This window comes from Hemicordylus capensis, chromosome 6 (genome assembly GCF_027244095.1).
Source record: "Hemicordylus capensis ecotype Gifberg chromosome 6, rHemCap1.1.pri, whole genome shotgun sequence".
Taxonomy (NCBI): domain Eukaryota; kingdom Metazoa; phylum Chordata; class Lepidosauria; order Squamata; family Cordylidae; genus Hemicordylus; species Hemicordylus capensis.
In genome coordinates this window covers 106,966,877-106,994,296 of record NC_069662.1, presented here as the reverse complement: position 1 = coordinate 106,994,296, position 27,420 = coordinate 106,966,877, and the positions used below count along the sequence as shown (strand labels likewise).

Below are 27,420 nucleotides of genomic sequence, written 5' to 3'. Positions count from 1 at the left end.
AGTATGCTGCCTGGAAATACATTTCACTGAATACACACATGCACACTTCACAGTATATAGTGATATACATTGAGTACTATATATTTGTGCTACTTTTAATGCCTAGAACACTCTAGCAACGCTAATTATTAAAATGCCCCCCTCGCTGCAGATTAACAAAGGAGACTTTCAACCATGCAGGGTAAGCCTATGTTTGTTTTCTCAGAATTCTGAACAAATTCAGTAAAGTTTGATTCCGGGAGGTTTTTCACACGAGGCTTTTAAAGCACTTTAACACACATCTCCTCTGGAATGGAGGTGCTGCATTCACATGTTGGCCAGATGTACCCTGAAGTCCCTGCAAGTTATTGGGGAGCAGTTCACACACAAGAAAAATAAAATAAAATAAAATAAGAGCACAACACATGCTTCACAGTTCTCACTCAGACCTTCTGGGCTGCAAAACAACTTGAACATAAGTGCATTTATAAATGAATGAAAGAATGAATGAATAAATAAATATTTGTTCCAGAAGTTTTTGTAATTTTCTGACATGAAACAAGCCACTTATAGGCCTTAGATAGTTTTTTTTTTTAAAGCCAGCACATTTTTCAGTCTGTTTTAAATTAAACTAGCTGACCGGGCGCATAGCATCTGCACCCCTAGTAGCGCCACTGCCACCGGGTGCAAGAGTGCTGCCGGGGCCGGGGCCGGGGCCGAGAGTGCCGCCGCCGGGGCAGGGGCCGGGCCCGAGAGTGCCGCCGCCGGGGCAGGGGCCGGGCCCGAGAGTGCCGCCGCCGCCGGGGCCGGGCCCGCCGCCTTGCCTCTGCAGCCACCCAGCCAGGCAATTCTCCTGGGTGTGCCAGGACCAATCAGGCGCCCCCGCAGCCCAGCCAATCAGCTGGGCTGCAGAGACGCACGCACGTTCCAAAGGCACATCCAGGAGAATTAAATATATAGATATTCAGAGACTTCTCAGTCTCGCCCCACCACCCATATCAAAGCCCTATGGCAAGCAGATCCCTATATATGGGGGTAACCACAAAAAGGAATTCACAGCCTACCTTGCAAAAGCTGTGCTGGATGGTCGGGTCTGCTGCAGGGAGCTCTGCCAGCCTCCTTCCTGGCTTGCTGGGGCCTACTCGAGTTCAGGCTTCAGGGAGGCCTACTCGGAGGCCTCTCTGGAAGCCCCGCCCACCCGCCGATCAGCTGAGAGGCGGGGAGAGAAGAGCTCTGCAGTTTGCAGGCTGCTCCGATCTAGGCCTCGCCGATTCTAGGCCGGAGCTGGAGGCAAGTGGCTGAGGGGCCCTGGGGCTGGGCAATGGGGTGGGGGTGGCAGGAACTGGCATGGCACCCCCACCTCAGAGGCGCCTAGGGCACGTGCCCTGCCTGCCCCCCCAGTTCCGCCTATGCTACTGGATCAGGCCCAAGGCCCATCTAGTCCAGCATCCTGTTTCTCACAGTGGCCCACCAGATGCTGCTGGAAGCCACAAGCAGAAGTTGAGGGCATACCCTCTCTCCTGCCATTACTCCCCTGCAACTGGTACTAAGAGGCATCCTGCCTTTGAGGCTGGAGGTGGCTCACAGCCCTCCGACTGGTAGCCATTGATAGACCTCTCCTCCATGAAGTTATCCAAACCCCTCTTAAAACCATCCAGGTTGTTGGCTGTCACCACATCCTGTGGCAGAGAGTTCCACAAGTGGATCACGTGTTGTGTGAAAAAGATAGACACCAGCAACAGTCACTGGAGGTACTGGGCTGGGGGTGGATAGGGCCAGTTACTCTCCCCCTGCTCAATAAAGAGAATCACCACGTTAAAAGGTGCCTCTTTACCCAGTTAGCAGGGGTCTACTACTTCTCTTTTCCCCAGGTGTGGTGCTTTCTTCTGTTAATATATAATTATAGAGTTCTGTTGCTGGAACGGTTGCAGATGTGCAACAGGATGCCCTTTTAGGAAACTTTGCTCAGTTAATCAAATTCCAAACAGATTTAAGGCTGTAGTCCTATTCATAGAAAATAAGCTCACAGAGGCTTCCTTCTAAGTAAAGATGCATAGGATCTGGCTGTTGGGCTGCAGTTCTCTGCACAGCACATGTACATTGGGATGTTTACTCAGAAGTAAGTCCCACAGGGATCAATTGAACTTAGCACCCTAAATAAAGTGTGTATTTGATTTCAGCCACAATCTGTAGCATCTCCACTCGTTTTTAAAATTGCAGATATAGATTGGAGGACACAGTTCCCCAGAAGAGTTTTTAAACTGACCACTGACAGCTCTGGCAGAGTCACCACAGAACGAACAAGTCCAAATAACACGGGCCGCCACAACTCAGGGGTCGCGCCTCACACTTCAGCCATGCCACCAACGTCAGACGTTGGGCATGGTTTGCTTACAAATGTGGGGGGAGCGCCACATTTGCAGCACAGCCGGAGTGGCTCTTTCTGCCTTCAAAAGTCAGGGAGTCACTCTGGCTGTTTTACTTGTGAATGGGGCATGCAGCCCCGTTTGCGAGCAAACCACACCCCACTGCATCTGAGGTCGGATGCTGAAGTACGGGGTGTGGCTAGCGGGGAGGGGGCGGCAAGCTGTACCTGGGCTGCCTCTGACAGACTGTTGAAGCTCTGAATGAGTGGTGAGAACAAACTGCTTTCCAAACAAGGGAGGAGGAAGCCAAAGTAGTTTTCAAGCCACCAAAGTGGCATTTCCCATTTGGTGGGAAATGTTGCATGGGACAAAACAGACCCTCCTCACACCTTTAAAGTCCCAGAGGAAGCCAGATCACTTGGCAAACTTCACCACACCAGCCACAACATCCTGGCTGGGAAGAGAAGAAAGTTCCTTCTATTTATTTATTTGATTGATTGATTGATTGATATACCACCCAAAAATGGCTCAGGGCAGTTTACATCAAAGAAAAAACAATTAAAATCAATTTACAATTAAAATCAAAACTATAAAAACAGCATAAAACTAATTAACAGTTAAAACATTTATACAGTTAAAAACCCTGGAGAACCAGGCCGAACAGTTATAGCAGTTAAAAACAATTTACAGCAAATTAAAAACCCTGGAAGGCCAGGCCAAACAGATAGTTTTGAGGGCTCTCCTGAATGCCAGCAATGAACTCAGATTACGGATTTCTGCTGGAATGCATTCCACAGCCCCTGGGCAGCTACAGAGAAGGCCTGTCTCTGAGTCACCACCAGACAAACTGGTGGTAACTAGAGACGGACCTCCTCAGATGACCTTAACGTGCGGTGGGGATCATGTAGAAGAAAGTGCTCTCTAAGGTAACTCGAACCTAAGCCTTTTAAGGATTATCAGCTTACTGGGCTTCAGTCCTTCACTCTAGAGTCCTCCAGATCAGAGCCAGGAGGTTGTAGCCTGAATGAGTAAGTAATCCACTTATAGAGCAAAGCACAGGATAAAGTCCCACTCGATCAGGGTTTCTCAATGTGTGGGTCCCCAGATGTGATTGGACTTCAACTCCCATAATCCCCAGCCCCAGTGACCATTGGTTGGGAATTATGGGAGCTGAAGTCCAATTACATCTGGGGACCCACACGTTGAGAATCCCTGCACTAGATGGATGGGAAGCAGCAAAAGCTTGGTTGGGACCTGCACAAACCTCCTGCTGCTGGGTCTCCCCATAGAGAAAGAACAGCCACCCCCACCTCTTTTCCCCACCCACTTCAGCATGTGTAGACTTGGAACTCAGTGCAGTCTAATCTGCTGTGGGCAGTGATGACATTGCCTACGTTAGGGAAAAATATAAGCGCACTCTACTTTTTGTGTGTGGAACATTTGAGCTGCGCAGGTGTAGAGCAATGCAGAGCGGGCGATGGACCACCCTAGTGCCAGAGCGGGGAGGGAAGAAAACAAGCAGGAAAAAAGAGCCGGAGAGGAAGCCTGCTGGAAAGTAGTGGGTGTGTGTCTTCTCTGTCAGGAGAGGGGGAGGAAGAGAGGGGAGGAGGAAAATACACAGAGACATGTCAGCCTAAAGAGAGAAATAAACAGCGTGGCTGTGGGTTTGTTGTTGTTTTTGCTGCATGTCTGGCGCTGGCCCTCTTGCCTAGACGGATGAGCTGCTGCTAAAAGCAGCCCTACCTTTGTGCTGCCCTACCTGGGTAGAGCTGCTCATGTGAAGCACCAGGATCGAGGCTGATCCCAGTGCTGCCCTGCTGGATAGCCCGGGAATTCTGGGTAGCCCAGGTGTGTGCCCTCTGATCTCAGTCCCTGTTCATCTGGCAGCAAAGACTGCCTGCAGCCCTGTTTAGGCTGCCGCCAGCCTGAGCCACTATGGAAGATGGGGGAAGAAGGCCCCAGCCTCTAAAATGCCTCCAAAGCACCGTGCAAGCTGCAATGCAGGGTGCATTGTGGGCTTTCTGGAAGCCAGGCATCCTTCCCCCGGCCTCCTTGCTGCCGCACTGCTCGCTGCAGCAGTGCTTGTCTGCGAACGCGGTGCAGTGAGCAGGGCTTCAGCTGCGATTGTGTGGGGAGGAAGGCAGGAGCAATCCTGCCTCCTCCCCTCCGCCCGCCAGCCCTCCCCGGCTCTGAGAAAAGAGGGCATGTGTACAACCTCATTATCAAGCATAACCCAGGTGAGTCTTGGCTAGTGGGTAACAGCTTGCACCTTCTGAAGTGAGGGAAGGTGTTTCCCAGCATCGTATCTCAGAACTTTACTTAGTTTCACTTTTGGATTTGATGCTACTATGCAGGCACAATGCAAAACCAAAGCCATAAGTGTGACGGGAAATCAGGGGAAATGCCCTGCCTAAGAGGAGGCAGAGCAAGTGGGGGGACTTCGGGCTGGTGGTGAGGTGAGGCCTGCACCTGTTTGGTTTCTTCACAAGTTCTCTCGCTGTGGTATTTTAAAGGTTATACGTAGGGGAAAGACAAACATCAAAGAAAGCTGGTGGAAAGATTGCTTTAGAGAGAGAGAAAAAAGGTTGTTAAAACTAGAGTCCACATAAACAAACAGAGGAGAAGGAAAACCAAAAAGGTATAAAGTGGTCCTGGGGGGAGGGGGGAGAAGTGTCCAAGTTCTTTACAGTCTGTTATTGATACTGCCTTCAGATTTTGTGGCTTGTCATATTTTGTCATATTTTCTTTATGAAGTTGTCGCCACCCTGACAGGTGACAATCCTGTGGGAAATTTTTCTTTAACAAAAAATGTTTTCCTGCCAGTATCACATTTGTGTGCAATTAAGTTTAGAAAACAGTGAAAAACAAGCAACAAATTATAGAGTCATGTGTGACTGGATCTTCCCCCACCTCCATCTTCCCTCAACCCCCCAAAAACCTCAGGTGATAAAACAACCTCTGCTACTGCAAGGGTGATCTACACCTTCAGAAGGAGGGTTGTGGTTTCTGGTGCTAGGCCCTGACCTGAGCAGCCCCTGTGAAGGCTGCAATGTTATAAACCGACAACCCACACATGCACAAGCAACCTGTTTCATAGGGCCCACATATATATTTCTGTGAAATCAGAAAGTTCATTTTAAAGGTGTCAATATAATGATGAATCCCAGCCATCCCTTTTACGGTGAGTTTTTTTTTAAATGGGCAAGAAGGGTCCCATTCCCAACTGTCTTCCACTTTAGAACTTTGCCAATGCATTCCTGCTCAGAAGTAAACCAGGCTTACTCCCAGGTTTGTGTGCAAACAACTGCAGCCTGGGTCACAGATAAATCTTATATGTATGTGTATATATGTGTATGTGTATATGTGTGTGTGTGTATTTTAAAGGAAGCTAAACTTTCTGAGTGCTATTTGATTTAATAAAAGCACACCCTACCCGCAGCGGGGAAATGACTTGACTAGCAAGCCAGAGGTTGCCGGTTCAAATCCCTGCTGGTATGTTTACCAGACTATGGGAAACACCTATTTCGGGCAGCAGCAATATAGGAAGATGCTGAAAGGCATAATCTCAAACTGCGTGAGAGGAGGCAATGGTAAACCCCTCCTGTATTCTACCAAAGAAAAACACAGGGCTCTGTGGTCGCCAGGAGTCGACACCAACTCGCCGGCACACTTTACTTACTTACCTTTTAATTTAAAACTACAATGCAGCAAATTAATAATAATAATAATAATAATAATAATAATAATAATAATATAATTAATTAATTAATTGGCACCCTAGGTGCAATTCCAAAACAACTAGAAGAGCACCTCAGCACCATAGGGGCCACAGAAATCACCATCAGCCAACTACAAAAAACAACTTTACTGGGAACAGCCTATATTTTGCGACGATATCTATAACAACAACAACATTGATAATAAAATTCAGCCATCCCAGGTCCTTGGGAAGGACTTGATGTCTGGATAAAACAAACCAGTCAATAACACCTGTCTGACTGTGTAAACAAGAAATAATAATAATAAACAAAATTAGAATCAATGAACTACAAAATCCAAACAGGTCACCTGCTAAAGCAGCAAAAATGAAATAATAGAGGCAATAAAAAAACTACATTTGTGTACATTAAAAATCTTGGGCAAATACAATGGTTTTAACTTGGTGACTGAACGTAGTCCAAATAGCACCAGGCAAGCAACCCTGTGCATCTGGAAGGGATCTTGGAGGTTTTCTGTTCAGGGTTGTCCCATCCACTAGGTAGACCTTTGCAGTCACCTGGGGCACCAGTTCTTGGAGTGAGGCACATAAACAGTGCCAGAATATAGCACTGGCAATTATTTTTTTCTCTTCCTCTCGTATGGCACCCCTGAAGTTCTTTGCAGTGGTGCAAGAATATGCAATACTGTACCCTGCTCCCCAAAGGGCCTACACATTCTGCACCCCAAAATACACAGTCATCTTTGCTCATAGCACCTCAGCCCCCAATAAACAATTAGTCTCAAAAGTTGCACTACCTCTCCTGAGTTTGGATTGCCTGCCTCAGCATTTATTTCTGAATATTTTAAATTTTAATTGCTGTTTGGTTCTTTAAAATTGCTGTAATCTTTGAATGTTTTAAATTTTAATTGTGTAATGGTTTTATTCTGTTTCTATTGTGTTTATTTTTGTAAACTACCTAGCACCTTTGGGGTCAGGTGGCCTATAAATTAAACAACAACAACAACAACTTCCAAAAAGAAATTGTTTAAGACTGGATTTCCAAATTTTCTGCAACATCTTTTCATCTCTGAAGTGCTGGAATTCTGCCCCCATAATAGACTCAGAACTCTCTTCCACTGGATCCCCAAACCAGCACGGGCTAGTCATTTGCTAGTCATCTGCATGGGCTCAACATTCGACTGTGTGAATAAGCAGCCCGCGTGACTCAAGTTAAAGCACTTCTTGGTTAGGGTGTGTATGTGTCAAAATCAAACTTCGCCTGGGGCACCAAAAAGCTTAGGATCAGACCTGTTTCTAGTCCAGTCTCCGGCTTACAGAAATCAACTACAGTATGCCTATAGAATAACAGAATTTTAGAGCTGGGTGGAGCCTTGGAGGTCTTAATAGAATGCCAGTTGAGCATGAGAGGTCAGCAAGGATCCTGGCCCTGGAATAATGAGAAGAATGGAGATAGTTCCAAAGTCAGGGAGGATTTCTGGTGGAGTTAATGGTGAGGGCACCTTGGAAGGGTCTTAGTGGAACATGCTCATGTAGATTCATATAGATGCAGGTAGTCCTTTAAAGCTATGCCATATTGCTACATTTCTATCATACCTTTCCTCCAAGATGCTCAGAGCTATCAAAGTTAGGGATGTGCACAGAACCAATTCTGGTGGTTCAGTTCAGATTCAAGGCAAATTCGAATAAGACCACCAGCCCCCAACTCAGTTCGGCCCCTGACTTGGTTTGGCCCCTGGTTAGGTCAAAGGGTGAAACCAGGCTGAACCAGTTTGGAACTGGCTCAATTCGGCTTGAAGGGGCATGCTTGCAAAGGGGAATCTGGTGAGGATTCCTCTTTACAAGCAAAGGGGGAAACGCTGCCTGCATAATAAAATAACTCCTAACAGGGGCAGCAAGAAGGCGCCTCACAGTCGGCCACGTGGCATGGTGATGGAAGTGGCACAGCCGTGGCGGTGCAGCTCACCCCCCACCCCCCCGGGACAAGGCCTGGAACTCCAGTGAGGCCCGGTTCTGGCCTCCATGCACACGCGGAGGCCAGAGAACTGGGCTGTGCTGGATGCAGTCTGGGGGTTTGGAGGAGCTGTGCCGTGGCACCGCTGCAGTGCCATGCAGCCAACTATGAGGTGCCATCTCACTGCACTTATTAGGAGTTCTTTTTAGGAAGGCAGGGTTTCCCCCTTTGCTTGTGACAGGGAATCCTCACTGGACTCCCCTTTTTTACAAGCATGCCCGAGGCCAGTTTGGCTCAAACTTGGACTGGCACCCAATTTTAGACTATCCTTTTGCCCAACTGGTCTTGCCCCTCTAACCCTGCATGATGATTATCAATCTAGTTGGGCTCAGGCAACTGAGGCAAAATTAGCTTCCCTGGGCCTCTCCCCACTGTCCCTGCTCAACATGGGCTACGATCAGGCAAAAGCAACTATTAAGCAGCACATTACAGACATTGAGCACCAAATGGACGTCAGTACTGTCTCCAAATTTTATATCAGTGAGGACCTTAGATATACTGCCTCTCCTGCAGCATATCTCACTCATTTGGAGGTCCCAAACCACAAAAGGGCGTTCACTTTGGCTCGCTGCCATGGTCTCCCCTCAGCAGTGCAAGAGAGCCGTTACAGAAAGATCCCACTTGGAGAGCGATTATGTCCCAGGCTGTGGCTCAGAACAGATCAAAATTATTGAGCATGTCCTTCTATACTGCCTATTTTATAGAGACATTCGTGTCGCCCTTATTCTCTATTGCTTAGCAAGTTCCTGGGACGTTCGAGACAATTCTACAGTTCTCTGTTGCTTTCTGACTCTAACCATGCCATTACACATAACATTGCCAAGTTCTGTGCAGCTGCGATCGGCATCCGTCAAAGGATGCTAGGCTGTGAGACCCCTTAATCTGATTCATGACGACTCTGGATTGTCCTTGCTCTTGCCCATGCATCCATATCTATTGTTTTATTGCATTGTACTGCATTTTATTGCATTTTACTACATTTCATTGTTTTCCTCCCCCCACTCCTTTTATTGCTTTTTATAATTTTAAATCTGGACTTTTACAATTTTATACTCCCCTTTTTATTTTTTCCTGGGCATTTCTATAATAGAAACTGTATCATTATATTATCATTATTTTATCTCTTTTAGCTTTAGTAATTTTAGGTTTTTATCTTATTTAGTTTCAACGAGTATGTTCTATCTATTTTACTTTTTAAACTGCAATCATTCTTAGTTTTAGCCTTTTGATGATATGTACTAATATTTATTATTTATTATTTATCAACCTTGTACACCACCCCAAACTTTCGTCTCTGGGTGGTTAACAATAGCATAAAACAAGTTTAAAACATATACAAAGAAATTAAAACAATTCAACAATTTAAAAATAAACCAGAGATTAAAACCTAAAAAATTTAGGAAGCTGAGAAAGCTTGGGCGAAAAGATGGGTTTTCAGGTGTTTTTTTTTAAATTGCCAGAGGTGGGGAGGATTGTATCTCAGCAGGCAGCGCATTCCACAATCTCGGGGCAGAAACCAAGTCTCTGTGAAGCCACCAAATGAGTTGGCGGTAACTGGAGACAGACCTCCTCGGATGACCTCAATGGGCGGTGGGGCTCGTAGTGAAGACGCTCTCTTAGATACCCAGTGCCGAAGCAGTTTAGGGCTTATAAATTATAACTAACACTTTGTATTTTGTCCGGAAACCTATTGGCAGCCATGTATTTAATATGTATTTTAACTTGCTTTTTAAAATTGCAATTATCCTTAATTTCAGATTTGTCAAGTTATGTCCCATCATATTATCATAACAACATCACATAACATGTAATTTTAAATCTATATCAATTTTATGCTGGTCTCTGACCATAATAAAGGATTGATTGGGTCCCCCATCACATAGGGATAAAGTTGTCAAAACGACCGAGAGCATGAAGAAAAAAGCAACTGGACTTAGTCCTATACATTGTACTAATGTCCCACACTATGAAGAACATCCCAAGTGTGAGTATTTGAAGGGATTAGGAGTCATACGGATATTTTCCATTCTTATGGAAAGGCGATTTACTTCTGCTTCACTACTCTTAGGGTAGGGGAGAATTCATAGGAGGAATTTACAGCAACTCAGTAGCAGGAAGGTGCTGTTCATACAGGCAACTGCTTTTTTCATGACTCCCACACATGCTAGATTCATGATGTCTAGCCCTGAATACATAATATGTGTGTTTAAAATCTTGCATTTTGAGACAGTGTTGAAAACAGCAGTGTGAGAAACTCCAGGATTTTTGCTGCATCATATGGAGAGATGACCCTGAGATAAAGTGTGAGATGGAGGTGCGGCTACCTATGCGGGAGTGGCTTCAACTCTGCAGGCCACTCCCACAATTCCACTCAGAGTTGCTTCCTGAGCCCTGCAGTCTATTTCTGGTGGAGAGACCTCCACCTACATTATTTTTTAAAAATCCTGATACTCTAGCACACTTACAACCATGCACCAGAATGATGGGAGGGCAGTAGTTTGATCATCAATGTAAAAAGCAAGTGGTAAATTTTCGGATGTTATATTAGCTTCAGTGCCAATTCCAAGTAGTCCCCAGAGCTGTGTGATGAGTCTGATTTTGCTGGATTCTCATTAGCATGAGAAGAGTAAAGGACTGTTTTTTGTTTTTGACCAGTGCTACTGCAAAGTGATTGAAAATGTGAAAAAGATTCTGGACAAACCCTACTTTGATTTGATTTTTTAATCTTCATTTACAGTTGACTATATTTGTTTTTGCTTTACAATACAAGGATCCCATCTTTCTGTTTAAAACCTAAGGAATGCTCCTTGTAATGATTACCTCTCCTCTCAGTGGAGCGGCTGACAACTAGGTAGGTTAGTAGCTATTTACATGCAAATGTTTTCTCTCCCCGAAATCAAGGAAGTTAAAAATAGTTTTGCGGTTAGATTGGCTCCATTGACCAATAGAGAAATTCTAGATGGGTTTCTTGATGAGGGCGGGATCTACAGGCAAAAATATCTGTTTTTATTAATATTGGATAGGATGGCCCTATCCATCCCCAGCACAGCATCCCTCCAGTGGCTGTTGATGGTGTTTATCTTATGTTTCTTTTTAGATTGTGAGCCCTTTGGGGACAGGGAGCCATTTTCTTTATTTAATTTATTTATTTCTATGTAAACTGCTTTTGGCACTTTTGATGAAAAGCAGGGTATAAATCTTTGTCATATTTGTATTTTTAAAATAATTAATTTTAATGTAATAATGCACTGAAAATTGACCTCAGCCCCCCCACACAAATTCATCATTGATACCTGCCCGCTGGGGCTTTTCTGTTTTGCAGTCCTGGTCTATACTGACTTGCAACAGCTCTTGTGGATATTTCCTAACCTGTCCTGGAGACAAGGGTGCCAATGGATGCAGGGCGGTGGGGTGGGTGGAGCTTGAGGAGCAACTCCTCACTTAATTTTTTTGCAGGGAGAGGAAAGACATTTGGAGGAGAAAATATGTTCTGAGGAGAGAGATAACTCTTTGGGGGCAGATGTAGTGAATTTAACCCAGCCTTTGTCACAAAGCAAGCCCTTGTGAGGGGAAGAAAAATGCTGAATCATTCCCTCCATGCTTTCCCAACAAAGGCTGTTCCTTTAACTTAAACTTTCCTGTTTCATCAGTAGGTCAATCGCTGCCACCACACCCACTTTTTAACAGAGTTTAATCCCACCCCCCCACCCCCGGTGTGGGTGAAATTCTAGGGAACTCTCCTCTTTACCACTTGAAAAGTACCAAAAAAACCCCTTCTACGTGCAGCCTACACGTGATGAGAAAACTTGGTAGAGTTGCTGAGCAATCAAATTGAGACGTGTGTTGCACCAGAATAAAACCCCTTTTCTTGAGTTAAAAATCCACTCAGAAGCAGGTAAAATACAAAGAACAAAGAGAGAAAAACTTCATTCAAAATACTACAGACCGGTTCTGCGTGAGGCTTTCTCGGCTTTTAGTTACTGACTTACTGGCGCTGGCTCAATTTCTCTTAGCTTGTTACGTTACAGATAAAACACAGTAAAACAGTTGCAAGGGACACCAAAGTAGAATAAGAAGTCTAACGCGGGCTAACTAACAAACTGTTCCCCAGGCGCGTAACAATGATAGGGCAAGGGGAGACAGTTGTCTGGGGGCCCCACTGCCTGGAGGGGCACCCCAGAGGCACCTCATGTGACTCCCCATTGCCCCCTGCCCAGCCCCATAGCCTCTCAGCCACTTGCCCTCTTCGCCGTCTCTCCTGCTTGTTCTGCTGGCCCGCAATCGAAGCAGCAGGCAAGCTGCAAAGAGCTCCTTTTCTCCCGCATCTCAGCTGATCGGCGGGTGGGCGGGGCTTCCACGGAGGCCTCCGTGTAGGCCGCAGTGAAGCCTGAACTCGAGTAGGGCCCAAGCAAGCCAGGAAGGAGGAGGCAGCTAGAGTGTTCTCTGCAGCAGAAGACCCCTTGCTGCCCTGCTTAACCCAGACCAGCATTTGCCAGGTAGAGTGTGAACTCCTTTTTGTGGTTACCTTTCCCACCCACCCCCCATATATAGGGATCTGCTTGCCATAGGGCTTGGATATGGGGGGGGGGGAGGGACTGAGAAGTCTCTGAATATTTATTTTGAAACAGCTTGGAAAATTTGCTGACTTTAAAAAAATATCTAAAAAGTCCTATAAGTGGCTTGTTTCATGGCAGAAAATTGCAAAAACTTCTGGAACAGTATTTTATTAATTTTATTTATTCATTCATTCATTTATAAATGCACTTATGTTCAAGTTGTTTTGCAACCCAGAAGGTCTGAGTGAGAACTGTGAAGCATGTGTGGTGCTTTTATTTTATTTTTCTTGTGTGTGAACTGCTCCCCAATAACTTGCAGGGACTTCAGGGTAAATCTGGCCAACATGTGAATGCAGCACCTCCATTCCAGAGGAGATGTGTCTTAAAGGGCTTTAAAAGCCTCCTGTGAAAAACCTCCTGCAATCAAACTTGACTGAATTTGTTCAGAATTCTGGGAAAACAAACATAGGTTCACCCTGCATGGTTGAAAGTCTCCTTTGCTAATCTGCAGCGAGGGGCCCATTTTAATAATTCATCTTTCTAGTGTGTTCTAGGCATTAAAAGTAATACAAATGTATAGTACTCAATGTATATCACTATATATTGTGACGTGTGTGTGTGTATTCAGTGAAATGTATTTGCAGGCAGCATACTTATTTTGGAATATCAGACTTAAATCCTTGGGGGCCTGGGGTGTGCGGAGGCCCTGGACTTTGGAGGGGGGGGCATTTTAAAATCTTGTCTCTGGGCCCACTCCAACCTTGCTATGCCCCTGCTGTTCCCTAGACTAAACCTCTCCCCGAAGCCAAAGCCCTTGTTTCCTTCCTATACTCACCAAATCCATAGTGGAGACTTCAGGCCCCTGCAGTCCTAATTCCCAGGATTGCAATTCTCCTGGTGCAGCCATTTCCTGGCCAGCCAACCTATTGTAAGCCCAGCCTGACTCCAACCCCCTTCTTTTCCTGCTGCAAGGCCCATTACATCCCGCCCACCATGTGCTGAGTGGCTGATCCCTAGAGGTCACTGCCTGTCAGTCAAGACAGGGTTCACTTCTGGTCCACTCTTTAGGGGAAGGAGGGGCTGTTCACTACAGCAGGTAAAAAGATATAGGAAAAGAAGATTGTTTAAAGTTCTGCACTTAATTGGAAAAACTAGGGGCGGGTTGGACACTCCCCCACAACAACTCTGAATCTAGTGAAATATTTTAATTCTAGCATCTCACTAGTCTGTAAAGAATGGCAGAAAGAGATCCCCGAGACCATCCTAACAAAGAGAATAGTAGCAGGTTTACAGGCTGAACATCCAGTTCCCAGGCCTAGGGTCTGTGATCTGGAAGAGGTTCTGGGCCACGAGCAGCTGTGCTAGAGTGCAGCTTGTTCCATGTGCTAACATTGCTTCCATTTTTACTCCAGTAGACCTCCCCAAGATCTGGACATTCACTGAGAAATAAGTTTACAGAACTCTTCTTAAGCATGATCTTCTGTCATTAAATTTCAGTTTTCCCCTAATGGCATAGCAACCCATTTCCTGGTTCCCCTAGACACCCAGGCCCTGGTCAAGTGCCTCCATTCCTTCTCTTCCCACCCTTGGCTTGAGCTTTGCCAAAGGCCCTCCGCGCAGGTGGTTCTGTTCTGGGCCTTCTTCCATCCCCAAGCAGAACTGAGAGGAAGAGCAGCAGAGCAGTCTGTCCGCCTCCCATTTGTTACTGCCCAACACAGGCAGTAGGTAAGTAGTCCTGGGGAGGGGGGAGAAGGAATGTGGTGGTGGTTATTGTGTTCACCAGTCCTAATCTCACTATAAAATGGGTGGAAGATTATTTTGTGGATTAAAAATAAAACTGTTCTTATTGGACAGTTTTGCCAAAATTTGAAAACTAAATTTTGCAAATGGAATTCACACACAAAAAAGCACACTGACATAAAGTAAAATTGAAGATGAGAGTTAAATTTGGTGTGTGTGTGGTGGTGGGGAGTTCAGGAAAATGAGGGGAGGGGGAAGTCCTCATGTGCTTAGGTAGGTGGATCTGCACCTCAGCCTGGAGATGCCAGAAATTGAATGTGGGACCTTCTGCATTCAAGGCGGATGCTCTAAAACTGAGCTACAGTCCTTCCTCTAGGCCCCCACTAGAGAGAAGATACAGCCAATCACCCAGAGGTTTATCTTCTAGAGACCTGAGGAAGGCGATGAACCCTGAAAAATGACTATGCTAGCAATTCATATCAACAAACATTTCCACAAGCCATTTTCCAAAGACAAAACTAGGGGCAAAATAGTGGGAGAGATTTACCAGGACAGACAGAGCATATGCTGCAGCTTAAAATGTAGTTTGGCCCTTGAAAGCACATTCCAAGGGCCTATTCACGCACTGCTCTCTTTTAATCAGCTCACACTGATTCCCAGCTGCACTGCTATGCACTGAACTGCTAGGTAGGGTTGCATACGTGCTGACAGTGCATGCTAAATCAGCTGAGCAGAGTAAAATCAGACGAGTTCTGGCATGCCAAATGTGAGACTTCAAGATAACTATTTCCATAGGGACATGGCAGAAGCTGACCTGGCCAGACTTCAGCATATACCATCAGCATGCACTCAAGTCCCAACCCAGAACATGGCAGACACATTTATTTCTAATTTACAGATTTTTTTCATTTGCAGGGTCTTGTTTTCTTAGATTTGTATGATAGCCAGATAGAGAAAATGTGGCCTTTCAACAAATGGCATAGCCACCATTGACTGGAAGGGAGAGGGGAACCTGGGGCTGGAGATCTCCATGGCTCCCTACCCTTGGAGCCACCAGTTGCCCCCTTCTGCTCTCCTCTGTGTTGAGTGCTTGGGCCCAGCACTGGCCACTGAGCTGGCTGCTCTCCAAAGTCACCAAGCTGGTACAGAGCTGCCCCATGCCATCGAGAACAGGCAGCCCCTTTAAGGCAGGCCTGTTCTTGCTAGAATAGGTCATTGTGGCTGCACTAGCTCTGTAATGTAATCAAACTGTGTTGGCACGGCTGGCATATTGTTGGGGCTGAGCACCAACAAGTCGTACAGCCCAGTGAAGGCAGGCTGGTGGCAGAGGCCCATGAAGGCAGGTGACAGGTCATAAAAGCAGGCAGTGATGGGAGGCAGGCAGCTCATCCTCAAATCTAACCCCAGGGTCACCTCCAACCTTCCTACGCCCTTGCTCTGTTCTTTTAATAACAAAATAAAGACAATATCAAACCTGGAGAATCTTGTATAATTTGATGAGAAAGATCCAGATGAAGCCACACTGAAATTATTTTTAATGGGACTTATGTCCTGACTAACTTGTTTGATCAATTTCAGTGGTGTTTACTTTCTGCTCTGGGTGCTGCCCAGTATTTGGGATCTTTGTGGAAACCAGTTGTCGAAATACGTTTAAAAGATTCCTGTGGGCCCTCTAGATATCTTTCATGGTTCTAGAAGACATTTTACATTTTGGAAGGATGTTCTTTCTCTCTGAAGAAAGAAGAGTCAATTTTATTCTATTTTTCTTTTTCTGATTGTCTTGCAAGGGCATGAACATGGGCGGTCTCCTCACTCATAGCGGTGCCCCCATGGTGGTGTGTGTGTTTGCACATGCACATCCTACACACACACACACACACACACACACACACACACACACACACCCTACTTACTCCTCCCATGCTCACCTCCCCCTCCAGCTGGCTGCCCACTGTGCTGACACCCCACCGTCACTGCTGCTGCTGCTGCTACCTCCTGCTCCTGCCGTCCAGTAGGGGTGTGTACGGAACTGGCTGGCCTGGTTCAGTTCGAGTCCAGACCAGACTCGAACCACACTGGCCATGTCTGGTCCAGCCACCATTGAACACCCTCTCCCCCACCGTACTGGTAAGGGTCTGGACAGTTTGTGGATTTTAAAAAAATTAAATGAATATAAAAGTACCTTTAGCCCCTTCAGGGGGCTTCCAGGCTTCTGGAATGCAGCGGGGGCAGGGAGGGTGAGTCCGCAAGGGTTCCCCTACACCCCTCGGGCTCTGAAATCATCTCCGCGGTCCAGGAATCTGATCATTTTTGGCCCGTTCAGGCCTCTGTAGTAAGCGGCAGTGGCCATTTCGGTCACCATTGCGCATGTGTAAATGGCCTCTGTGAGGCCTGGCATGGGCCACAGCCTCTCAGAGTTTGCTGCCGTGAATGCGCCCATGCCCATGATCACCGTGCATGTCCATGCCAGGCCTCACAGAGGCCATTTACGCATGCATGGCAGCAGCCAAAATGGCCGCCGCCACTTATTACAGAGGCCCGAATGGGCCAAAAAAACACCACGATTCCCGAGCTGCGGTGGTGGTTTCAGAGGCTGGTGGGGGGTAAGGGAACCCTCGCAGACACCCCCCCGGTGGCATATAGGAAGCCCCCTGAAGGGGCTAAAAGTACTTTTGTATTAATTTAAAATACAATTTTTAAAATAATCCATGAACTTTCCAGACGTTCAGTTCTGGTCCAGACGGAACCGGGATGTGTGTGTTCGGTTGGATCCCGAACCCCCAAACCTCCGGACCAGTCCGCACATTCCTACCATTCAGCTCCCAGGCCCACCCTCCTTCCATCAGCCAGGCCCATCTTCCTCCTTCTCCTTCTCCCAGGCCCATCTTCCTCGATGGGAGTACATGTGTACCTTCCTTCCATTGTCCCATCGGCAGCATGTGCACGTTCTCCTTCCATTGGCCGGAAGCCCAGCCAATGGAAGGAGGATGGGTCTGGGAACAGGTGAGTGGTTGAAGGAGGCAGCTGGTGATCGCAGGAGCAGATGGCCAGTGGGGCTGTGGCTGGAGCCCTAGCTGCTGGAGGTGGGAGTGAGGTGGCTCACAGATGCTCGGTGGCTCCTGGACACAGGGCATTTCGGGTTCTTTGAGCTTGTCCACCCTATTATAGGTCCACTCCTGTTGTTTTGTATCTGATAGATAGTCCCTGCAGTATTAACATCTTGCTGCATTATTGCTTCTTTTTGTTTGTGGAACTGTACTATTGGTGCCCCCCCCCCTTGCTTTAAAAAGATATGTAAAGCTGATTAATAAAAATTAAATGTGGGGGAAGACTCCTGTGGACCCTTTACATGGCTTCTACAAGCTTTTTCATTTCTAGAAGAAACGTCAGCCATGTAAATCATGAGGATACTGGGAAACTGGAAATCAAAAATCAATTTGAATTTTTGAATTGAAAAATCAGAGCTCTCTAACTTTATCATCTAACTTTTCAAGAAGAGTCTTTTGTTATTGTTGTTTTATTGTTGGTGGTGGTGGTATTGTGGGATGATGGTAGACCAACCCATGTTTTCACACAGTATATTAAGCAAATCATCTTGATATATATAAAGAATGGAAAGGTGGGGTAAACATTTGTTAAATAAGTAAGTAAATAAATCTAAATGTCAGCATGGGGTGACTGAAAACCAGAGAGAAAACCAAACACATCCAGAAGTTCATTTCCAAGAGAAACAAGAGAGAAAAAGTGCATCAACACAGAATTGTATCAGAGTATTCAATGCATGTAATATTGACTGCATGTTCTAAAGTCTACTCAGAGATAATTTGCAGCTAGTAGCCTCTTAGATTCCTCCACAATACTATCTAGTTAACTTCCCCATCAGCCACAATAAGTCAACAATGGACATCCAGACTGATACTCAATAGTACTACTCAGGATTTACTCTAAAGGACTACTTAATTTCAACAGGAGTTCCATCAAGTAATTTAGTCAGGTTGTCAGCCATTATTATTTCCATTTTACAGGCAGCTTGATTTCTCATGCAGCCAAGCTACTAGTCACTTGCTTCAGATGTCTTTTAGGCCCTTTGATACACCTGAAGAGACTTAAAAGGTATTGTTACTCTTTCTTATTTGCATACGGCTGTCTGCAGAAAGAAGCCCATCTCTCATCTTGCTCTCTCATTATGCGGCTCTGTGCTATATAAAAGATCAGCCAAGAGATGTCATTTCAGGTTTGTGCAGCAAATGTGCAATACCAGACCAGCTGTCTATACGATTTCCTCTCTGACAGAGGTGAGAAGATGTTGCGGGCTCATGTTCGGAGGCATCTCCTAACAAGCTGTGTATCGAAATCTCACCCCCTTAAATATCACAGAATGCTCTCTGAGTGCATGGCTAATGGTGTGCTGAGATAATTATAAAGAAGAACCTGTGCTCAGATCATATAGATTGAGAAAATGGAAAAAGGCTTTTCCTCCACAAAACATTCTTACACTAAAACCAGCCGATAGACCATGGAGCCTCTCCCTAACCAGCAACTTCAGTTCTAATAATTCCAAACATATTTTTAGATGGCATTAATTGGCATCTTGTAGGGCCCCCTCTTGTCACGAAGGACATCCACTAATTGTGACCCTTGTCCATCTGTATTACCCAGTGAAATGTCTGATACTTGAAACAATTAAATAAGAATTAAATATAAACTTCTTCCGTCTCAAAGCTCATCACTCCATAAAGCCAAGCCAGAACTGTCTCAAAAAGGTTAATTTTGTTCATAGAGGGGACAACTTTTCACAGTGGAGGCTCAATGCTAATCTGTGAAGTCTGTAATGTGTATCTGGTCAATGTTCTGTTAAAACTAATTTGTTTCATTGGGCCTTTAGGATGGAAATATCTCCCTACCCCACGATTTTCTTGTGATAGAAGATCACAAGAAAACAGAGGTGCTCAGTTTTTCTCTTTTTAAAATTGGTATTGTGTTTTCATTTTTTGATTATTTGACTGTGATGTTTGTTCTGTGTTTGTTCAATGTTTGAAAGCCTTTGGTGGGGAAATAGTGTACACATATTCATTTTAAAACAGTAATAAGAAAATAAAATAGTGCTGAAAATTGTACCATTTGACTAGAGGAATAAATTCCCCTGTTTCACCTCAGTGTTTTAAGAATGACATAATTCCTATAATCACACATTCTAACTCTCATTTTATGTCACCTTCCTTGGTTCATGTTTTTTTTTCTTGCGTGAACTAGATGCAACTATCCTATTTCTGCATTAATATGCATAAGATATAATGAGAAAATTAAGAGGCATGCACAACAACAGGTAGCTGAGCCACACATGCCCACAGTTAAAGAATTAAAAGGGACACAAATGCCTAAGAGGTAGAGAGAAGCCAAACATTGCATGTGATATCAGCCAACCCAAAGGATGCAGCCACAGGGTGTCCTTGTAACATAGGAAAATTCCTAGAAATGACCAGGGACCAGACACAAATGCAGGGGCAGAGCCACCATTGGGCAAATGGGTTCAAAGAACCTGGACTGCCACCAATCAGGTGCCGCAAGCGTGGCCCCAGACACGCCCCCTGCATCTGACGTCAGATGCGAGGGGTGCTGGTTTAGCTCCCGAGTGGGGCTGTGAGTTAAATGGCCGACTCTGTGTTCGCGGCACAGCCAGGAGTGGCTCTTCCCTGCCTTTAAGGAGAACCAGACAGTTTGGGAGCCGGACCACGCCCTCCGCATCTGTCGTCTGACCTGGGTGCATAGCTAGGAGGAAATGAAGAGCATGCCTCAGTGGGGTGAGGAAGGACAGTGGCAAGTGAGCAGCAGGGAGGTCCATGGACTGGCACCCATGGTAGTGGGGACAAGCACTTTCTGCCTCCTGTGCCCCTCCCTGCGCCTGCATCTGAGGCATCTGCCTCAGCCTGCCTCATGGAAGGGCTGCCCTTGTATATATCAGGTTTCCAGGTAGTCTGCCATCCATGGACAAACCTGGCCACAGGTTAGATCTGCTTATCTAAGTGGTTCTCTGGCGGCTAGCCCACCAAAGTAGCCCTCCCCTTAGCCCAGGTTAGCAGAGCGAGTGCTCCGCTCACCTGGGTTTTCGGATTGTGTGCCGCCACAGCGTGGCTCCACACCATGGCAACACAGGAGGAGACCCCTGCTGGGAGGCTGCAAGCAGCCTCCCAGGTTCATAGGTCTCTCCAGGATGCCCTGAATGCTCACACAGGGCATACTGGAACTTCCGGGGGCTGCGTGGCCCCCGATCCCCGCCGCCCTGTCAGCTCCGTGATGGAGCCAGCAGTCATGTGGGCGGCCGATCCAGCCGCCCAGCTACAAGCAGCTGCTCGTCTGCAGAGAGGGTGGGCTAAGCCCGCTCTCCTCACAGAACCCCCTCAGGCACTTCACACCAATCGGGTGAAGTGCCTCCCAGGTGTTTGTGAAACATAAGATAACTGTTTTTCAATACTACGCAGGAGCAACAACCTACAGATTTCAATAGGCAAATAAAGAGGTTTAGGGGAGCAGTTCAAACTTGCAGATTCTTGGCAAGGTTTAAGCCCTGCTCTTGGATATACCCAAGATGAAATTGCACAAAGGACTATACAACACAGGTCAGTCACCTGTTACCTAAGGTTAGTTTGTGACTCTGTCCCATGCCTTGTTTTTTCCTTTTGTATCTCAGGAACTGGAGGCTTGCCACCAGAGCACAGCCAGCAGTAAAATAGGTGACTACTGCCTTAGGTCTTGAATGACCACACATGACCTTGTGCAACAGGAGCTTGGCCAGTGGACATGGTTCTCTGATGATGATGCTGGTTCAGGAATCTAGTGTCAAGAGGTGCAAGTTACTACCCCAGCCTTTGCCCCAGCCAAGGGCCTCTTTGTGCTTTAATCCCCTTCTGCTTCTTTGAGCTGAAATCACTAGTCTGCTGAGCCTCAAGTTGGAATACAAGCTTGTGGGGTCCAGAATTGTTAGCGGAATCACTATTGAGAGAGCCTCTTGAGTGGAACAGCTTAGCTCTGTACTGTCCCGGACATTTAGCAGCCTGAGGTTTTGAACTCCTTTCTGTGTTAGGCATTCACAGAATCACTCTTGTGCCTGATTGCCTGAAAGAGCCAAGACTCCCTGGAGTGGAGTTCCGGAGTGAAAAACCCAGACAGAAGCCTCTGAAGTGGAAACTTCTCTCTGTGAGCTTGCCATGAACTAACCAGTTTGCCTGACTTCCTGGGGATCTCAGTGCTTCCTTTGTTCTCTGTGGGTTCATGCTGAGCCACAGGAGGTAGTATACCAGCACCTCACAGCCAATCTTTGCCCTCTGCCAGCAGAACCCTAATGAAGGACCGATTCTTCCCTTTGGGGAAAGGAATGGTAACTGAACTTCCTCTATTCTCAAACCTCTGTATTTCTCTTCCCCATCTCTCTCTCTCTCTCCCCCCCCCCCACTTCCTTTTTTCCTACATACCATCACTCTCTCATTCCCCTCTCTCCTTTTACAAGTCTCAGGGAACTGCCTGTATTGCTTGTACTACCAAGGTTGCCAAATGCATTGTGCTTCCACTGTAAAAATAAAATTCAGTTTGTTTTAAGAAGTGTCAGAGTCTGCCATTCCTCTAGGGGTATCCCAATGTTGACATTTGCCTGTGGTCAGTCTGCGATCCTTAGCCATGCACACTTGCAAAATTGGTTTTCAGAGCTAATTCCTCAATGCAAACAAAAGCATAGGTACACATGTGATAGTTTACATATGTTTAGGGCAAGTAAACAACATTTTTGAGCCATTTTTGGAGGGAGGTATATAAAGCGAATAAATAAAATAATAAATGAATAAAAGTGTGGTAACAAGTTCACTAAGGTCAGCTTACTAAGCAAAGTGATGGGTGCTTCTTCCATGCTTTCCAGTTGATAGGCCCATTTAATAGTTTATAATGATTCCACACTTAGAATCAGTGACTTGACAAGCAATACAGTGCTCCTGAGGATTATTATTATTAAAAGCATTTTTAGACACCTATAAATATAAAATACCTAAGGCTTTTTAGTTTGGAAAACAAGATGACTAAGGGGAGACGTGATAGAAGTCTACAAAATTATGCATGATGTGGAGAGAGTTGATAGAGAGAAATTTTCCTCCTTTTCTTACAGCAATAGAACCAGGAGTAATCCTATTAAACTGATAGCCAGAAAGTTTAGAACCGAGAAAAGGAAGCACTTTTTCACACAGCGTATAATCAGCCTGTGGAATTCTCTGCTACATGATGTGGTGATAGCTTTAAAGGGGCTTTAAAAGGGGCTTAGACAAATTCATGGAGGACAGGACTATCAATGGCTACTAGTCTGGCTATAAGCCACCTCCAGCCTCAGAGGCAATATGCCTCTATATACCAGTTGCAGGGGGACAACAGCAGGAGAGGGGGCATGTCCTCATCCTTTATCTGTGGGCTTCCCAGAGGCATCTGGTGAGCTATTGTGGGAAACCAGAAGAGGGCTAGATGTACCTTGAGCTTGATCCAGCAGGGCTGTTCTTGTATTCTCATATTACTATTTTCTTAACTTTTTTTTTTAAAAAAAAATTAAAGCAGTTTACCATAGCAAAAGGAATGAGGAATTGTTTCTCTCTCCTAAAGGTGCTCACAAACAAGGGAGGCACCAGCAACAGCTATGCTGAGGTGAACAGAGACAATGGAACCACCACTTTAAAATGTTTCCTCTATTAGCAGGGAAAATCCACATCTGGTGTGAAAAGGGGGCAGAGATGTCCCCTTTAAGTGTCACCTCAATACAATGGGATTTGCTACTTGTAAGTGCAATAGGCAACAATCCATACAGTATGTTATAACATTTGACATGTCAGAGATTTGAGGACAGTGACAGCCACAGCACTAAAGAAATTCACATTTGTTCTCTGTGGTTTTAAGTTTTGTTGCCGTCTTACAGGAGCTCTTCGTGTACATTCTTTGATCCTCAGCTTACCTTTGCTTCTCACATTCTGTCTCTCTGTAAATCTGCTTATTAACACTTCTTCTATACTGCCCTATCTTCAACACTGTCTCAGTCACACTTCTGCTGAAAGTCTTATTTGCACTTTTGTCTTCTCCAGACTTGATTATTGTAATTTTTTTGTTTCCACTACCCTTCTTTGGAGTCTGTTCTCATTTAAAAAAACAAAAACCCAGGGATGTGATCCTACAATAGCAAAATGTTCACATCAATATCTCACCTTCAAGGCAGAAGGATCTCAAAGTGAGCTACAGGAAATGTGCAGTTTGGTCTCCACTTTAGGGATCATAAGCTATAAAAGTAGAAGAAAGGTGACCAGCCATTCCAAAATGGTAGAGTTTCTTCAGTAACAGCAATGATGACAGCTTTAAGATGTGTTTGGGGGTGGGCGGAAGCAATACATTGGCTTGTGGATAAGTTGCCCACCTTGTGTTCTAGCAGAGCTGCCATGCTTTTGAGAGCTGATAAGATATAATGTAGTGGCTAAGACTGAGCTGTGAGGTCCTTGGTTCAGATCTCCACAGTGAACTCAATCGGGCAGCCCCGATCACAGGCCTGCACACATGTGACCCTCTCATGCCACACGCCCAGCCCAGCCCAGCAGTCATGTACAGTATTGTGGCCCAACAGGACCTTGACAACCCAACCCTCTCATTTTTGCAGTACCGGGAAGGCAGCAAAACCAGACAATTTTCTAGACTTTGCTGGTCTTGAATAGTAGCTTCAATAGGATATGAATAATGAGGTCATTCACATGACCTTTAAGAGCACCGGGGAGGGTGCAAGGGGGGAATGCAGAAGAACACCTGCCTTCCTCCCAGATGATCTGGTGTGGTCCTGAGCTGCATGGCTCACACGCCCACAGGACTGGCACTTTTGAAAGCTGCACGTGTTCTGGAGGCTGGGGAAATGCTGCCCGGCCTCCAGAAATCCCACAATGCACCATGCTAGGAGCGCAGTGCATTGGAGGAGTCCCCTGTGAGCTGGGCACTTTAGGCACCCAGTGGCTGTGTGTCTGCTAAGGCTGCTGTAGCCTGAGAAGACACAAGCTGTGAGGGCCTGCCATTAGGGAGGGGAAAGAAAATAAATATTTTGGCTACATAGGATGGAGGTCAGAATCCACATGGCAGCTATCCTGTAACAGTTGCACTGACAAGAGCTGTTCACTGACATCCTGTTTAGCATAACTACACAGCTGGTAGCCTTAAGTCATGGATATCATTCTTGACAACTAAGTGTGCAATCCACTGGGCACTGCCAGTGAGTGGCAGGATGCTGGAGCTGTATTGCTATCATTGGACCAAAGGTAGGCAACCTTGGCTTGCCAGTTGTTGCGGAACTACAACTCTCCCACTCCCACCATCCCCAGCCACAGTACATTGTTCAAAACAGCTGAAGAACCAAGGTTGCTACCCCTGCACTGGAGGGATCTCATTTCACCAGTTATTAACCTGCCAGAGCTCTCCGTTTGGTATCTCAGGCCCTGCTCATGGCCCTGCCACTAACAGAGATCTGGTCGGCAGGGACTTGAGACATGACCTTTTCGGTTGTGGCCCCTTGGCTTTGGAACATCCTCCCTGAAGAGCTTTGCTTCTCCCACCCTCAGTGTTGGTTTTTTAAAACAATTTAAAGCATATCTTTTTAAAGAGGCTTTAAAATGTTTTATCAGTTGCTTATATTTGATAGTTTTTTAAAAAAAAAAATATTTCTCAGTTTTAGTGGTCTTAGTCTGATCTTTTAACTTCTAGAAACTTTATTCATCTTTTACTTTACATTGAGGCGAGTCTCACAATCAGTGAAACTCGTCTTTAGGGGGTTAGAGGGGAGAGCGGGCTTAGTCCGCTCTCCCTGCAGACGATCGGAAGGGAAGCTGTGGGTGGCTGGACCGGCCGCCCACATGACTGCCAGCTCCTTCATGGAGCCAGCGGGGGCTGCGGGGATCGGGGACCGCATGGCCCCTGGAAGTTCCGGGATGCTCCACATGAGCGCGTGGGGCTTCCTGGAGAGAGCCCCAGTGTTGGGAGGCTTATTTCAGCCTCTCGGAGGGGGTCTCCTCGTGCATTGCCGCGGCGCAGAGCCATGCCGCAGCAATATATGATCAAAAAGACGGGCTTAGTGGAGCACTCGCTCCGCTAACCTCGGCTAAGGGGAGGGGGAATTAGGAGGGTTTGCTGCCGGGAGCCACGTGGCTCCCGTGGCAGGAGACGATCAGCAAAAAGGGAGCTAGGCTCTCTTAGCCCACTTTTTGCTGATTGTGAGAATCTGCTCATTGTATCTCTTTTGTATCTGTTTTGTTGATGTTGTGAGCCACCTCAAACAGTAGTGTACTGGAGGAGTGGGGTATAAATATTTTAGATAGATAGATAGATAGATAGATAGATAGATAGATAGATAGATAGATAGATAGATATAGTTCCATGTAAAATCAGAATTTTTTTTCTTTTGTAAGATCTAGCAAATCTATGCATTCCAAAGGAATTGTGACAACTACAATCAGATAACTTTATCTAACTGCCAGATCTTACAGAAGAGCCTACAAATCATACAGGCAGCACCGAGGGTTCCTGTACGCTGCCTCCATGCTTATATTTTCAAACTGTTGTGGTCTGCTCCCAGAACTAATTGAAGCATTTAGATACTTCTGTACTGTTTACACTTCCACCTCAGTAGGGATTAAACTGTTTTCTTCTGACTCTTCTATTTCTCAGAAGAAACTACTGGCCATTCCCTTGCACTGAGTCAGTGAACAGAGAGTAACACCTACAAAAACCATCCATCCTATATCCTGGGTGCCAAATGTAATTACTTTCAATTCCAGAATTGCTGACACTGTCTGATATAGCTAGGGTTGCCTATGGCCCCTGATCTGCTCTTATGTCTTTAACAATAGCTTCAAATACAAAATCACAGGTGAAGCTTTTCATAGCATGGGGAGAAACATTGTCAGCTGCTAAGGTCTCCAGATCAAACTGCTATTAAGGGCACTGTAAAGAAGTTGGCAGCCTTAATTGTGGATATTACTTCTGAGAAGCTGGAACTATTGTTAATCACCCAATTTAAAAAACCAAAGCAGATAACAAAACACCTCAAATATCTGGCAAGTAACTTATTTGAGGGACACAGAGCATTCAATCAGAAAGATATATATCATGTTTTATATGAACTGCTTAGTGGGAACTATGAAAACCATACCTAAATTCCAGTTTTTTAAAAAATCTACTCACGTGCCTATTTTGTTATGTAAATCGAAGCTCTGTTTATATGTATGTTTTCCTTTTCTTTAAGAAGTATATTAACTCGCTAGAACTTGGAAGGGAAAGCACCTTTTTAGAAGCAATAATTATTCCCAGGATCAATTAATTCCAGCAATGCACAATGCACTGCTTTATGACAAACAAAATCATATATCTATGTCTGTATCTATATCTATCTCTCCCTCATCCCTTAGCATAAATGTAAAGAACAAATAACTGTTAGATAATTATATCTTGGACTATTTCTTGCCCTCTTTCTTCCCTTGGATATTTCAGTGATAACTTAAGAACCAACCATTACTGGTTACATGTGATGGGGAGTAATTCCAGCAGAAAGGGTTTTGCATCCCATCAAAGTAAACTGCTCTGTCTTCTTAGATACAATGATCACAACCTAAAAGAGTTAAAGGCATGCCCCTTAGTCAGAAATCGTGTGGTGAGAAGCCCTAAGCGGGCAGGGAATCATTGCAGAACATTAACAGAAATAGTTCAATATGTTTAAACCATAGTAGCCTTCTGGACTGTCTCTTGAGTATAAGAATTGGAGGTACTGCTTAGGAGTAGCGTTGGTCCTTTCTTGCAGGAAGGGTCCAGAAGATGGTGCTGGGGGACTACTGCTTGGTCATTAGCCTATGGGATCCAGCAAAGTTTGGCTTTGTCCCCCATGCTGTTTAACATCTATATGAAACCATTGGAAGAGATCATCTGGGGACTTGGACTGAGTTGTCAGCAATATGCAAATGACACTCTGCTCTGTCTCTCCTTGTCACCTGATCCTAGGGAGGCAGT

At 45.6% G+C, this 27,420-nt stretch overlaps 1 protein-coding gene across 2 annotated transcripts in view; it reads right to left on the bottom strand.

Annotated features, from left to right (window-relative positions):
* The window catches only part of EOMES (eomesodermin), an 85,364-nt gene extending 71,768 nt beyond the window's left edge, over positions 1-13,596 (bottom strand). The window contains exon 1 of one of the 2 annotated variants that reach the window (XM_053266006.1): positions 13,469-13,596. The gene's annotated coding sequence lies outside the window, so the exon portion shown is untranslated. Of the gene's footprint in view, positions 1-1,043; positions 1,169-13,468 lie in introns of those variants that run through there. The other variant, XM_053266007.1, reaches the window with a different exon arrangement.
* Positions 13,597-27,420: the final 13,824 nt, after the last annotated feature.